This window comes from Oxyura jamaicensis, chromosome 7 (assembly GCF_011077185.1).
Source record: "Oxyura jamaicensis isolate SHBP4307 breed ruddy duck chromosome 7, BPBGC_Ojam_1.0, whole genome shotgun sequence".
In the NCBI taxonomy this organism is placed as follows: Eukaryota; Metazoa; Chordata; class Aves; order Anseriformes; family Anatidae; genus Oxyura; species Oxyura jamaicensis.
The window spans coordinates 13537155-13551341 of record NC_048899.1 but is presented as its reverse complement, the minus strand read 5'-3'; positions in this window follow the sequence as shown (position 1 = coordinate 13551341).

Below are 14187 nucleotides of genomic sequence, written 5' to 3'. Positions count from 1 at the left end.
AAGGGAAATCTTTGGGGAGGAAAGAGCAGATTTGATTTAATTACAATGAAGTGTCTTGATTATTTTTCATATTAGTACTAAGAATCTGCACTTAAACAAGTAATCTTTGTCCTAATAATTAATATAATTTGTCCCTACAGGTTATTTCCTGCCTGAAACTAAGGGTTGTTGTTTTGCAAAGGTAGAAGGCTGAGCCAGTGAGGGTAAGGATAGGGGAACAGCTATTCATCACAGCACCATCTGCCTCCCACACAGGAATGCACCTTGTTCGCAGCAGGAAAGCACTGTTGCTGATCCCTCAAGGATCGTGTGCAGTATCTGTTTTCACACAAGGGTATCTTGAAGGTATCCCTGAGGGTAAAGCCAGCAGACATGCCAAGTGCCCAGGGAGCCTGGGGGAAAACCTGAAGACTCCCAGAGCAAAGCAGAGAAGCAAGATGACCATGCAGCCCCCTCTCCTCCTGTAGCTCCTTGGAGTCCTGCGAACTTAGAGGCGAGCCCTGTAGGAAGGCTGGGAGAAGTGAGGACCTCTGCTGCCCACCAGGCAAGGGCAGCTGTCCCTTGCCTACAGGACTGGCACACCCACAGCCTGTGTGCCTCATCTTCCTGTCGTCTTCATTAGGCAGGGATCCACATGAGTGAAAAATATATTTGAGGTAGTCCCATAAAGGCTATACCTATAAAGGTATTTAGGAAGAGGCAAGGCAGAGCTCTTGCTGCCCTTGCTCCTGCCTGCAGAGGACTCCATGACCTCTCAAGAACCCTTCCAGAGCTGGTGTTGGTTGGTGTACGGTAATCACTGGGCCATGCCTGTATTTGAACTGTTTGACAAGAAGGATGCTTACACTTTTTGTAGTGTAACGTGCACCGTAAAGGCAGATTTATTATTATTATTATCACAGTTATCATTGCTTGCTTAAGAACTAGTACAAGATGGACTGTGGTTGCTCAGGAATGTGAGTAACAATGTCCTTGAGGTCTTCGACGGGAACAGGACATTTTCTGCACCAGCCCGCAGCCAAGCTCTATCTGCAACCGAAGGAAGGAAGCAAACCGACCTCCGCAAACAGAGAAACGCGAACCTAGTAACTGCAGCACCACCAAGTGTCAGCATCGGACATGCCACGCACAGGGAAAAGAACTGCGAGGGGAAATGCAAGACTTGAACGTTCAAAAAACGTTTTTGGCTTCTAAATCAAAACAATTTAAGATTTTAAAAAGTTGTGCCAGTATCTGGAACCTGCAAGCTTTCTGCCAGTGTCAAGATACGCTATGCTGTGTCTAGGTAACACTTTCAGAAAAGGAAATATATATTGCATTAATAAGGGAATATGTTCAATAGAAATTTAGATTTAAAACCTCAGTATTTTGAGTGGGCCCACGTTTGTTAACCACATTCACATGCATAGGCACACACAGTCAGATGTCCCGCACTGCGATATTTGCAAGAGTCACAGCTTTCAGCATGGATGGGGATTTGCTTCACATTACAGCATGCGGCAACTACTGAAGTATACAATTTTAAAGAAAATCTTCCCCTTCTGTACGTGTGTTATAGTATTACAGGTGTATCAGAGCCTTGTAGACATGTTTCCCTTCTCATTTCAGAGGAACCCATTGCATCTGGGTCTCACCACAACCGTCAAGAACTACGAACCTATGACACCACCGTCTTTTTTTGTTTGTTTGTTTGTTTTCAGGAAATAGTATGTGCCCTATGATGAGAGGCTGAGGGACATGGGTTTATTCAGCCTGGAGAAGAAAAGGCTTGTGTGTGTGTGTACATGTGTGTGTGTTCATAGCAGCCTTTTTGTAACTAGGAGGTGATTCTGTGCTGAGATCCATATTTCTAAATGTGGAATTTTAAGAATCTGTTGTGGTATGGAGATGAGAATGGCAGCAATCAAGAAACTTTCAGATCTTGCCTTTATTTCTGAAGAGCATTGCAGTGAGAGCCAATAAAGAGGTCCCTACTCTTTGTGATACCAGAAAGTTACCTTTTCCCCCAGGTGTGAGCTAGCAGTGATCCTTCCCTTGAAGAAGGAAGACACTAAGATTTAACAAAAGCAAGAAAGCTACAAATCTGGGACGATTTGGATCCATTTTCTGTACTTTCATGAAAACTAAAGTGATGATGTAGACCAAGCACCACCTGCTGTCCAAAAAATGAAGGTCTTTACATTTTTAACTACCAAGCCCAAGCTAACCGCACCAGGCCTGAACACTTCAGCAAAGAACCTGTTTCTGCAGATTGCTAAACCTTAACAGTAGTCCTGATCAAACCCCCAAAATTCTTGGCTGCTTTGAAGTCTGAGGCATTCACACCTACCGGTACTGTGCAGCCTCCATGGGCTTTGAAATCCGCAGCACTGCTTTCCACTCTGTAACTAAACATGAGCCTTTAAACAGATAAAGTGTCTTCTAAACTCCTCCAAAATTAAGGATATCACATTAAATTCTCCTCACTTCAGCAGACCTTACATTCCTGGGCCTAATCTTAACCCTTACCCTAAGTCTAACACTAAGGAAAATTGTAAAGAAACAGCTCTGAGGAAAAGCTACCGAAGGATTAGGAGGGAGGCAGTCACCTCTTTTCTCCTTTGCCTACCTGATCTCTGAAGACCTTACAAAATACAGCAAGGAACATTTTTCCAAACCCTAGCCCAAACTCTAGCTTTCAGGAAAATTAAAACCACCTTCATAGCACCCCCCTCACACCCCCTAAAAAAAAAAAAAAAAAAAAATCTGTCAGAGGATTTCAGATCCCTCTCTACCTGAGGTCTTGGAGGGCCTGACAAACCACCACAGGAGACTGTTTCTGGGATATGGTCTTCCTAAACTTGACCCAGAGTCAGCCCTTCGGAAAGGTTTAGCCTTTTACTGACCTGTTGCTTGAGTGGGTTGAAAAAGACCACAAAAAATCTTCAGACCTGCTTTCCCTCTACCTCAAGAAGCCTTACAACATATATCAGGAGATTTGCCTCCAAACCTTAAACTGAATACTAGCTGGCTACCTACAAGAGTTTAAACACCTGTGTCCTCTGTCTAACCACTGGCCATTCACACGCCTCTGGACTGATCTCATGGCTCTGCAAAACACAGCAGACAACCTGCTTCTGCAGCTCTTATTTTCCCAGATCCTGATCTTAACCCAAACCTCACCCCATCTCGAGGTTTATGAAAGCTCATGTTTTACAGACAAAGCATTTGTCCAGGCTGGTTCACTGCTTACCTCCCACTGAATGCAGGAGGAAAACATGTCCCCGCTCCAAGCCGTACTGTCCAAACGTGCTTTGTGTTCAGCTCCCAAGCTCTAAAATTCTCCCAAAAGCCAGATATTCAAGTTTCTACAAAGTCCTTCAAGTTACATCCCCGGACCTTGTGAGCTGCAGTACAGCATGCTGCCTGCCAGTGAAAGGCTGAGATTCTTCTCGGGGGGGGGAGGGGGAGGAGGGTATTTGTTTATGCATTTATTTCATATTTATAAGAATTTGTTGCGCTGTTTTTTATTATTATTGCGTGTTCTCCCTGCGAGGCGCGGTGCGGGATGCCCTGGGCGCCCTGCAGGGGGAGCTGCGCGCCCGTGGCGGCGGCGGCGGGGCCGAGCCCGGGCTGCGCGGAGCTGCGCGGGGGCGCACCCTGAAAATACCGCTTTCAGCCGAAAAGGGTCTGAAAAAGAAAAGGCAAAGGAAGCGAGGGAAACAGAAACCGACTCGCTTCTCACACGATGACGGCGAAGAAGCAAAATGTGGGGTTCCAACGTGAGCAAACCAGCCCAACCTCGGCCAAAAATACACTGAGATTGATTTTGCAAGAGGTACACTGTATGAAATACGAGACATTAATGTTGTTAAGCATTCAGATATAAGACTATAGCTAAACATTAAAAACTCATGCCAAAATAACCTAAAAACAATCACCTGAAAACATAAACCTCTTTTTTATTTTTTTAAAGTATAAACGTATTTTATTGAAGCATGATGATTTACATTATTTAAATAAAGCCAGAGGAAAGCTAGAAAATGTCTTGGAGTGAAGAGGAAACCCAAAACAAAAGTAGGTAACAGAAAAAAATGAATAACAGATGGACCAACTGGAGAATTGTGCTTAGTGTAATTAACATTAGCACTTACTGGTAACGGTTAATGGTCCTATACCATCACACATCCCAAAACAAAGCCTGATCAGAGATGCATCAGAAGACATCAAGTGAAACCCTGAGGCTTACGTGCAATTTAGATCACGCTGAAGACATTTTCATCTGTCTTCATGAGAATCTACAGCTATCAGAGAGAAAGAGATATGAATGTTTCCATCACGTAATCTCTACGTTTTCTGTAATAACTGCCCTTTGCCACCAAAATATTATATATCGGTAGTTTCTTTTTGTCTAGCTCTAAATGCTACTGGCTGTGAAGATTTACACCCCTTCAGTTGCCATTAAACCAGTAGGAATCTATCTGAAATCACTGCTTAGCATTTAAAGACACAAATCTATTTTTACTGAAATCCACTGTGAAGCCAAGAATATATTTTTAAATATTTACTAAGTGTGACTTTTAAAAGTTTTTTTTTTTTCATGTCAGTAGAAAATCCTTTGTATTTTCCACTAGTATTTCAAAAACATGCTTCCATGACATCTTGCAGAACTGCATCTTTTCAGTCAGAAGTATAGTTCTGTTCAAAGTGAACTGATTATCCCGTCAGAAAGCTGCAACTGTGAAACCTTCTCAGTAGCATCCGTTTTGCTCATAAGCTTTTGTATTTGAAAGAAGTTCAGCAGTGTTGTAGTTAATGAAAAGACTTGAGAAAATGAAAACGTGTAGGTTGCAGACAAGCTAGAAAAAGATGACGTTCACTAGGTACAGTAGTTGTTTGACTTTTAGAGTCTTCTCCACCACGCTTGAGAGCTAAATGGAAAACACAAACAACAGAAAGAAAAAAAAAAAAAAAGAAAAAAAAACCTATACAAGTCTTATCTAGAAAAAGATGTTATCCAGGAGAAGTACCTTTTGCATTATTTTATGTATTCACAAATTCAAAGGCAGTTTGTGAATTTGAGTTTTCTGAGACAACATACAATTGCATACATATTATTTGCTGATTTATAACAGTCATCGTTCAGCTTGCCAGCATATTTCTGCAGTAGCTGGGTCTTGAAGTAACAGATTAGATTACCTCTAATTTTCCATTTATAATAGTAAAGATGGTAAGGTCCTAGTTTCTGATGGAGCTTCCTTGGGAGCTATAGTAATATGTAAATAATGAAGGCTACTCATAGCCATGAACATATACGTTGTTTTCCTTCAACAGATACACACATATAGATACGAATTTACTTATGAACACATAAATGGAGCACATGGAGCATTGCCATTTCACTTCTAGAATATGTGTGAGAAAGATACTCATGCAAACAAATGCAAACATGAAAAGAGATTTTTAGAGGGAGTTAGTTTGCTTCTTTTCATTATCTCACAAATATTTGCTCTATTTGGTACACAGCAACAGGACTTCCCTGTATATTCTGCCAGAGAAACCAAACAAATGTTGCAAAGGAGAAGAGAGAAGGAAGAGAGAGAAGGTTTTTACCATCACATCGTTTGCCAACTCTACAGGAACCTCTGTGCTGTCTTTAGGCATATACATATGAGTTGAGATGAATTGAGGATGGTGGTGGAGAGAAAAAGGTGTTCATGCTGTGGTTACTACTGCTATTCCAGACCGGAATCAAGAGCCCATAGAGAAAACCCTGCTCTGTGCATGGGCAGCACAGTCCTGGATGACAAGCCCAGAGTCGCCAGCACTACTCTCTGAGCCCTGATGGCTACAGAGGCCGGAGGGAAGGCAAGCTGCTGCTGGTCCCGTTCCCCCAGCACAGGGCCAAGCGCAGATCCGCACTGCAGGCTGTGCCCTGCAGACCACAGAGCACCGTGGTACCTCTCTGCACATTTTAATTGTGTAAGGCAACCGGCAGCTGGTATAAATTGGAGACATTCTTCATCTTCTCTAATAAATGTGGAAATTTGATTGAGAGTGCAGTAGCTAAATGAGCAGAGAAATGGCTCGAAGTTACTTTGTTTCATTGCCTCCCCCACCCCTCCCACGCAGCTGCGCAGCGCTGCCCTCATCGCCATTCATCTCCCCGCCACAGCATAATGCGCCAAAGCTGACTTCTGCACAGGTGCTCAGTTCCTTTTCTACTGCCTCTATGAAGCAAAATATTTGATCAAATCTATTTTCTCACTTCATCTCACATTCTAATGCCCATATCTCATTGAAGGCTTTTTTCAGTTTCTTGTAAACAATCTCACATCACGGTCAAGAATACTATTTCCAATTTACACCTTTATGCAAAGAAATGAAGGCTTCTTCTCTTGCATTCAACTAGAAACCAAACAAAATTTTTAAAAAGGCATGATTAAGTTCATTGTGCTAAACATGAGATTTACCCAGCAATTCTGGACATTTAAAGAAAAGAGACTTTCTTCATAAAAAGGACTTGCACAAAATACTAATTTTTGTATTCAGGTGGTAACATTAAGGCTGTTAGAAACAAGCTTCTGATCATAATCAGTTCAGTCAAAACATAAGACAGTTGAAAGTGATTGTGTATTGGTCATGCTGGTTGTACCTTGGAAGGAGTTAGCTGCAGAGATGCATAAAAGTCATGTGCCATAAGGGATGGATCCTGAGGACCAGCTTCTCTGAGTCTGACACCAGCTCCTGCATGTTTCTTTCCAAATATCACTTAGTTGATCCTTTTACAGAAACTTTTCCAATCTGCTGTGAAAAAAAAAAACATCTTGGCAGACATTTTCTTCCCTGTGGAATTTGCTAGCTTGGTTTCTGACTCAAACAATGCTGCTACCACTCGAATGAAGGCTACCATCTCTTGAGACTAAGAATGTAGATCTAAGCAGCCTTGTGCCGTCTGTCCTTCGGACAGGACTAGCAGGCAGTGACACATGAGGGTGAACTCGGAGGCAGAAGGCAACGCATTGCAGATGGATGGCGCAGTGCATAGGATGAAGGGGGCTTAAGCCATCCAGGAAGACTTCAGCCTCACTGAAGGTGTTTCAGAGATCATGAGTCTGGGAACGGCAAGAGTTACCTTCTGCCACTGACTCATTTCTAAAAACAAGGAGAAGAAGAGAATAATTCTCATGCTGGACAAAGGTTCATCTAGCCTGCAAATCACACTTCATCAGGTCCATCCTGGATACTTTAGCAAAGAGGAGAAAATGGCTAAAATGGCTCAGTTGCCCAAGACACAACAACTCAATGTAGCTTCTCATTACAGCAGAAAAAGCAAGAGGCTCCTCCACCCCTTTCCCTACCTCTCCTTTTCCTTGTTCTGCTCCCAGCTGCGCTTCCTGCCCCTTGCCCTGCACCTGCCAGGAGCTCTAACTCCTGCAGTGGTGAGGAGTACTCTGGGCTCGGTCACACCGGCACCCCATCTGTCTCACGAGGTGGAGCAGGTTGCTCCGAGAGCAAAGGAAAGGGAGAAATGGAAGAGAAGGTGGAGGGAATGAGCCCTCCCTCTCTGAGCAGCAGCAAGCTCTTACATTTGTCTGACTGCACATGAGAAGGCAGCAAACGTTGAGGGCTTACCCGTTTCCAAAGCTCAGTGAGATAATGCTTTGCTTCTAGCTCTGTAGATTTGTGAGCTGGGAGATGTGCAAGCAATCACCCTGGTTTTACTAAGATCCCTTGCATGCCTGCCATTAAGTATGCACCTACATTGTCACGGTCAGGCTGGTTTTCTTGGAACAAAGCCCCTCACCGAAGGGTGGGAAAGCAGCAGTGCTGCCGATGGACCTACAGACCTGCTCTGCAGCTCTGACACAGGAGGTCGGAGCTCCTACATGCCCTGGCTCACATTAGTTATTGAATGAGATGCCCCAGACTTTCAACAGGTAATCTGAAAACAAGTAGACCTAATGAACTTTTAACTACTTGTGGATGGATAGGGGAAGAAGGGGCTATAAATTACCGATGGACTTGATTAGATAGCTGACACCAACTGAAATTGCAAAGAGACTCTAATTATATCTACATTCAATACTTTACAAGTATAATTTAGAATATAGTGGAAATAGAATATAATATTAGAGTAATAAAATTTTACTGAGAAATTCTTGCTATTTGAACTTTGAACCTTCCAGTAGTTAAAGTAATATATATACTAAAACAAAAAATGAAGAAAAAAAAAAAAAAAGAAAGAAAAAAAGGCTGCTTTTTAATTCTAGAGGGAGTAATTTCTCTTAAATGAGATTTCTTATGGACAACTTTAAGCTTTAAATTAATTTCAGAAAGAATACACAGTCATTCTATTTACTGAGAGCTTTGCAGAGCACTAGTCTATCTAAAGATGAGATGGATACAGAAGGACTGCAAATGACAGTCTGAACTAGATCCTTAGAAATACATCGTAATGGTAGGCTCTATATTTCTGCTTCCACTACATTTCCAGCCAATTTGAAAAGATGCTACATCTGTTTCTTCATTGCCCTGCTGCTGGCTTTGAGATTTTCTGTGTCGTCAACAAGATTGTAGCAAGCACTGTAGCATGAAGTGTCAGGATAAATTTATGGAAATGCAGAAATCATAGATTTGCTCTCCACTGCCTTGTGCTTTGTATGGGCAAACACAGCTCCGCACGCCACCAGAGGAGAGTTCTCCACTCCCGTTAGAAGGGTAGGTTTAACACCTACTTTCAGCAGTGGCTGCGCTCTGCCGAACAGAGGAGAGGAGGGTTATTTATGTGTTCTGGTACGAGTGAGCATAAACAAGTGGATGCTCTAGCAAATTGACAATAGACTACTAACAAAAGGCCAGATGCTCTTATCCTCTTACAAGGGTGAAGAGGGACAAAATGAGTAAATATTTATATTACCATAGTGGCATGTAACTGGAGCTCAGTTGTGGAGGAAAGACAGTGATTTACCAGCATGTTCTTCCTCTCTTGGGAATCCACATAAACCAAGCAAAGGCTCAGCAGCAAGAAGAAAATTCTGACTGAAGGACTAAGGCAGATGAGAGTGTTACAGCTTTCCAGGACATGCTTTTCTCTGACCTCAGAAGGCGACTAGCAAAGAGCAATGCTTTCCTGGGCAGGAGTCACCACAGGTGACTATGAAAGGTCTACCTGGGTGCAGGAGAGAAGCGTCTGTGTGCCTGGTGACACGTGCTTCAGCCCCAGCACCTCTGAAGTCTGCTCTCTCCTGGAGCCTTGGCTGGAGCGCTGCATTCAGGACCTCTCCCTGCAAGATGACTCCCTCCAGAACGTCCTTAGCAATTGCTTCACTGGCAATCGCTCATACCATAACTCTTCTAAAGCCAGCCTTCCTGCAAAGGGCACCTGGCAGCCTGTGGTGTGTAGATCATTCCCGGTCCCTCGCTTTTTTTCCCAGCTTGCCCACCTTTCTCCCACAATTACTTAAAGTCAATGACCCTCAATTCTCATACACTGAGCACCTGAACAAGGCTTACAAGCCTCAGGTGCTTGGCCCCTTTTATCTTCCTTACTGCAAGATCAGAGAAAGTTAATTTTCCACAATAAATTACAATAAAATATTTTGTATTTCAGTTTTCTTTTTGATCTTAGTGGAAACTTGCCTTTGAAAGTCCTTGGAGTGTTGCTACAGGCTGTTTATGTGCATGTTGTTCTAGATCGCTGTCCTATGGCTTTAATATTTATATAACTTATTTAAATTAATATTAAGATTGTCGCCAGAAAATGGAGGACATTACATGAGAACGGGTTGTCATTGCAATGGAGAGTTAAGATAGTACAAGAATCTTATCAGGGTGGGAAGCAGGAGAAGAGCAGGTTGTTGGAGGCTGACTACCAAATGACCGCATGGAGTTGCTGCTTCAGTTGCAGAGCGCTGTTCTGTGAAAGAGTTTGCACCATGGACAACAGCAACTACAGCGTGGGCTTGTTTGCAGGCTTTGCTAGGAGTAACAATGCAAGCATCGCTAGTTCCCTCTGCACCCCATCACACATGCCATGCAGTGCTAGCACTGATGAGGAGCTGTCACGTGTGACAACACACTTTCTTGGGAGTATCCTGCACTGCTGTGAAATGCCAGTGGCATTTCTGGGGGTAACTTGGGGGTGATGACAGGGATGGCTTAGGAAGGCAACGACTCAAAATGCAGTGCTGAATGAAATGGGGAATATCCTCATATACACTTAGCAAGTGTTTCATTTGACTTGTTTGGTTCTCCAGATGTCGAGGCTGCACTGTGCTGTGATGGGAAAACGATTGATTCTCCATCATGCCCAGCTCGCTGTGGAGCACTTAAAGCCCAAACCCAGGTGTGCACTCACTCTGAGAGGTAAAAACAAAGCCGCATTATGTAATAAGATTTAATGATTATTTGAATCTCTTTTTCCATCCCACTGGATCATTGATTTAACCTTCCTTGTTTTGTTCTTGGGATATAGCTAAAATAAGTAACCGTGTTCTGAAATTAATCAGGATCATTTTTAGTGTAACACAGTAAGAGTGTTTTGACTTTTGCTTTCTCTCTTGAAGAAGGGAACACTAAACAAACCGAGATTTTTTGCTACGAACTGCAAATTTTTGCAAAATGTTCAGCTCACTTGGCCATAGGGAATGAATGTGCAAGCTATTATGTGTATAGCCTGGGGTTCAACCATTATTTTCTCTCAGGGGAAAACAAAAGCAGACCTTTTAAAGCCACCACTAAGGAGATTTCTATTTCGAGAATATGCAATAACTCATATTGAGACAAGATTTTAATCTCAGCAAAGCTTTGGATAATCTGCTGGCACCTGTGCATGCTGCTCTTCCACCCCATCGCACCAGTTAGACTGGGGGCCAAAGGCCGGACCCTGCAGGCTTGTTTCCAGCAGTGGTCCTGCACACGAGTGGGAGGCTGGCAGGAGCAAGGCAAAGATTTCTTTAGGACCTGCGCCCAAAATTGTCACCTACACAGAAATGACACCAGCGTCTGCTTCTTTTGTATTCAGTTGGAAGCTCTTATTCTTCTTTCCAAGGGCTGAGCTGGCAGGGGTATTTGTTGTGCTGACTGGCTTGGGAAAAGGTGTGAAGCACAGACAACCCAGTCCGAGGGGAACAGACAGACAGGTACTATCTGGGGCGATTTGGGAAAGAATTTGGAAAGATTTTTTCAGCTGTAGATCTAAGATACCAGCCATGTCAGCCCGTGTGTACTCTAGAGAGTCTCTTGCTGCCTTCACGATGTGGGCAAGTGGGGACATTTTCAATAAATAATGTGTAGATGCCACGACTGATGCTGTGGAGCCTTCTTTCTGCTGAGGCCTCTGTACCCGACACAAACACCAGCTAAACCGTGTCCTGCTTGTAAAAGGTCAGTCTGCAACTCAAAGAAGGAGAAGGAACAAGAAAAAAATGTTTTTCTGCATTGTAAGTTGGGCAACGCAGGGAATGATGCTGTAAAAGGAGCTCAAATAGCAGGGCAGAGGAAGGAAAAGAAAAAAAAATCTTTATCTGATGCATCTTAAATAGGTTTCATACCCTTAAAAATGAGCATTATTCATGTGAAAGGGTTAAGAATAACATCAGATTTATCTAATTGTTTGATTCTGTGATTCATGATTCACATTTTAAAGTCTACACCCTGTGAAGAATAGTGCATTATTAAGGAAGGGAAAGAGGCTTGCCAGGGACAGAAGGTAATTTCCCGTAGCAGGTGCATACAGCAGGTGGTACACAGTGTACCTGCGACGAAAAGGTAGATTTAGTCTAAGATTTTATTTAATATGGAAAACTTATTGCATCCTGAGCCACTACTGGGGACGTGCCAAAAATCGTGTCTGCGGCATGATTTATTACGTGAAAATACCACCGAACTAATCAGCGGAGTTACTAATTAATACAAATCTGCATTTTTGCATAAGCAATTAGTGCAAAGAGAGTGCAATGAAAGAGGAAGTTTGACTCATTTAATCTCAGTGTCTATTCAAGCGGAAAGACCCACTAGGGCAAGGCACTAGGATCTACATTCGGATTTTTTTTTCCTTTTGATTAGTTAAAGGAACTAAAAGGTCAAATTATCAATATTTAATTCAAATGGAAATGCATTTGTTCAAGAGGAAAGAAAACACTTTATTTAAACAAGGTGGGACTCTGGGGGTAAATGCCTGGATCAAAAATAATTAGATTTTGCAGTTATAACAGCATCTAAATCCCGCCCGATAAGAATCCTTTTTCCTAATAACAGAGGTGGTTTGACACCAATAGCGGAGGCTGTTGATGTTATTCAAACTCGAGCTCAAGCGGTAGCTGGCCTACCAATACGATTTAGACATTTGCTTTAATGGTACGTACTTCTCTGATTTGTTTTTGTTTTTTAATCAATTTGAACGATATTTTAAATCTATTGTGATTTCATAATTGTGTGTGCTTGCCTAAAACAGTCATTTAAAAAGCTGATAATTAAACCTTGGTGGCGACGTCTTTTCCATTAACTAAATAGAAGTTCACATTTATAGAATTAAAACAACGACAGCCTTTATCTAACGGCAAAAAAAAAGGCTCAATAACATTAATACACTGAGTCCTAAAGAGAGAAAAAAAAAAAAAAAAAAAAAAAAAAAAAGAGCAGAAACGGCACCTCTATCATTTCCCACCGGTTTCCAGCACCGCTGCGCGTCTCCCCGGGAGCAGCTGGCGCGGTGCGAGCGCACCCAGCCCGGCTCCGCGGCCCCGAGCCGCGCTCCCCCCGGACACCCCCGGCTACGGGGCGCCCTCCATCGCCCCCCTGCCCTCCCTTACCCCCTGCCCTCCCTTCTCTCCGCTCCCTCCGCTCGGCTCCCGTCCGCAGAGGGGCGAGGGGCAGCCCCCGGGCGGGCAGAGCCGCGCTCGCCCTTTCGCAGCGCGGCTCCGCGGTGCGGTGCGGGGCCGGGGGCCAGCGGCAGCGGCACTTTGGGGTTGGTTGGGGTTGTTTTTAGGATCCTTCGGGCTGTGCCTGGCTGGGGAGGGAGAGCGCAGAGCGCGGCCCGCCCGCGCCGCCCAGGCAGTAAATCACTCGCTAAATCACAGCGCGGCTTCCCCTCTCCAATAGCTTTGAGCTATTTGGGGACGCATCCTTTCCCCGCACTCTCGCAGGTGCAATATGAATCAATTATCTTAATTAAGATAATGCCGCAAACCCAGGAGATTTCCTCGGGAGCGGCTCCGGCGCTCCGGACAGCCGCAAGGCGTTTCCAGGGTTCTTCTTCCCCCCCCCCGGTCCCCCCGGGCCAGGGCCCGGCCCCGGCTGCGCCCCCGGCGAGGGGGGGCAGAGCCCTGGGGGCGGCCGGGGGGGCGCAGCTCGGATGGGACGCGTGCGGCTCGCGTGTCGCGCCGCGGGGGGGCGGGGGCAGAGCGACAGAAAAGGGAAAAGGAAAAGGGGGAAAAGGGAAAAGGAAAAAAGGAAAAGAAAATAAAGGAAAAGGGGAGAGGAAAAAGAGAAATGAAAAAAAAAAGGGGGGGGGGGAAGAAAAAAGGAAGACAAAGCAAAAGACAAAAAAAAAAGAAAAAGGTAAAAAAGGAGAAATAAAATAAAAAGACAAATAGAGAAATAAAAAAGAAAATAGAAAAAAAAATGGAAACGGGGAAGGGGAAAATTAAAGGAAGTGAAAGGAAACGAAAAAAGAAAAGGAAAAACGAAAAAGTGAAAAGGTAAAGAAAAAGAAAAGGAAGGAAAATGAAAGGGAAAAAGAAAAACGGAAAAATTAAAAGGGAAAAATAAGGGAAAAAGGGAAAAGGGGAAAAGAAAAGGGAAGAAGAAAAAGGGAAAAAGATTCGGGAGCAAAACAAACAGAAGCCAAAAGAGAAGCCAGATGGAGAAGGAGGAGTCTGGGTCCGGGGGAGAAAAGGGACGCTTGGAGCGATGCAATCAAGAGGCCGGAGACGGGGAGGGACGGGAAGGTGGGAAACCGGAGCCCCGGAGCCGGGGACGGCCGAGCTGGGGAGGCAGCGCAGGCTGCCCGGGGAAACCCGGCCGGGGGCGCGGGGGGCGCGGCGGGACGGACGGGGCGGGCGCGGCGGGGAGCCCCGGTGCCGTCGCGCATCCCCTCGCCCCGCCGCGCCCCGGTGCGCTGTGCCACCACCTCGTCCCTTCCTGTCCCCTGCCGTCCCCTCTGGTCCCCTCCCGCAGCCCCGGGGCCACCCGCGGGGGGGCGGA